Below are 2,201 nucleotides of genomic sequence, written 5' to 3'. Positions count from 1 at the left end.
CACACACACATGCATACACACATAGCTTGTAGTCAGTAAACTGTGAATACGGCATAGTATTTACAACATTGCTTATCTGATTTCTTCTTAAAGTTTTCAACTTTTACAGGGTAGCAATTGTAGATCATTTTGTGAAATACACAGAACAAGCCTTTAATGTCTTCAGTTTGACACAGAATAAGTGGCTTTTTTTTGAAATGCAAATTTTTCTATCTAACTATTCTGTTACTCCATATCTCCCTCCTATTGCGATGACACATAAAGACCTGAAAAGCTCACACATGACATGTATGTTAATATCTTACTAACTTCAGAGTAGTTCTTATTTTGTATCTGCTTTGCATGTTCCATCATCATATATGCTAGAGCATCATTTTTTGCTTTCTGAACAATCTTAGCATTTTTGACCATAGATGTATGAGTTTATATCTAGACTCTCTATTCTGAAGCACATGTAGTAAAATTGGAGTGATACAGAAAAGATTAGCATGGCCCCTGTGCAAGAATGAGATGCAATTTGTGAAGCATTCCATAGTTTTAGGGCTTCCTTGGTGGTTCAGACGATAAAGAATCTGCAATGCAGGAAACCTGGTTTCAATCCCTGGGTCAGGAATATCCCCTGGAGAAGGGAATGACAACCCACTCCAGTATTTTTGCATGGAGAATCCCATGGACAGAGGATCCTGGTGGGCTACAGTCCATAGGGTCACAAAGAGTTGGACACGACTGAGTAACTAACACTTTCACTTTCCCTGTTTGTTTATCCTCATGCCAATATTACACTATTTTAATTATAGTAGCTTTATAATTAGTCTTAAAATTATATAGGGAATGCTCTCTTCCAAAAGTGTTTAGCTATGTTAGATCATTTGCATTTATATATAAATTTTAGAATGTTTGATTATTTCATCATAAAACAACTGTATTAAGTCTACAGAGCAACAATTAAGTCTTTATTTTAGTCTTTTTTCTAATTTATATCAGTAATGCTTTATAATTTCTAATTCTCAGCACTTAACATACATTGGATCAAATATATCACAAGATATTCATGTTTGTTGATGCTACACTAAATGACATTTTTAAAATGCTCAGTTTCCAGTTTTTCCTTGCTAGAACACAGAAAGACAATTGACTTTCATATATTGATATTGTACTGTTTCCTTGCTAAACAAATTTGCAAGTTTTAATAGCTTTTTTAATAGAGTCCTTAAGATATTCAATTTATACAAACATGCCAACTTTGAATGAAGACAGTTTTGCTTTTTTCTATCCAATTTGCATAGTCTTTATTTATTTTGCTTACCTAAGTCCACAACTAGTACTTCTAGATCATTATTTAATAGAATTAGTGAGGGTGGAAAAAACCTTTTGTCCAATCATAAAGTCAATTTTATAATTTTACCATTACATACAACATTAGCTGTTACTTTTCTAGTTTAGAAAGCTATTTTTCATTCCTGGTTTTTACTGTGTAAATCTATAATGCATTCTGAACCAATTTTCTATTTGGTTAAGGTAAAGATTGAGGTTATTTATTTATTTGTTTCATATGGATATCTACTCCTTCCAAAAGAATTTGTTCTAAAAACATCCCTTTCTCCACTGGTATTTTTGTTGAAAATTAAGTAATCATTTATGAGCATATATATATCCTGATCTTCTGTTACATTAATCTATATTTCTATATTTACACTGAAAGCATACCAATGTGATGAAGTAGATTTATGGTCACACTCAAAATCAGGTGCATGTGTTCCAGCATTGGTTTTCTCTTTGAAAATCATTTAAGCTTTTCAAGGTTCTCTGCATTTTTACAAAATATTTAGAATCATTTATCAGTTGCTACAAAATAATAAATATTTTCTTTCATATTAATTTAGATTCTATTAAATGTACATTTTGATTTATTGATGATGCTATTTGGAAAAATACATTTAATAATAAATATTCTCATGACTTATAATCATCATCATTCTATACACAATGTATATAACAAATAAAACATATGCAACAAAACAAGCTAGTTTTGTTGGTCATAGTCATTGGTATGAAATATTATGATTCATCAAATGACAACGAAGTGTTTCTTGAATATAGGTCAGATGATGACACAACAGTTTGTTCAGGCTTCTATGGTGTTCCAGTGGTTAACATGCAGAGATTCTAATGCAAGGGGCAAAGGTTTCATCCCTTGCCAG

General features: G+C 31.3%; 1 non-coding gene across 1 annotated transcript; it reads left to right on the top strand.

Moving 5' to 3' along the window:
- The first annotated feature begins 435 nt into the window (after positions 1–435).
- Positions 436–539, top strand: LOC138094765 (U6 spliceosomal RNA). Its single transcript, XR_011146278.1, has one exon. It is a non-coding gene; the product is annotated as a U6 spliceosomal RNA (small nuclear RNA).
- Positions 540–2,201: the final 1,662 nt, after the last annotated feature.

The sequence above is a fragment of the Capricornis sumatraensis genome, chromosome 18 (genome assembly GCF_032405125.1).
Source record: "Capricornis sumatraensis isolate serow.1 chromosome 18, serow.2, whole genome shotgun sequence".
In the NCBI taxonomy this organism is placed as follows: Eukaryota; Metazoa; Chordata; class Mammalia; order Artiodactyla; family Bovidae; genus Capricornis; species Capricornis sumatraensis.
Note: the sequence above shows the minus strand (reverse complement) of the source record. Positions and strands in the feature narration are given on the sequence as shown.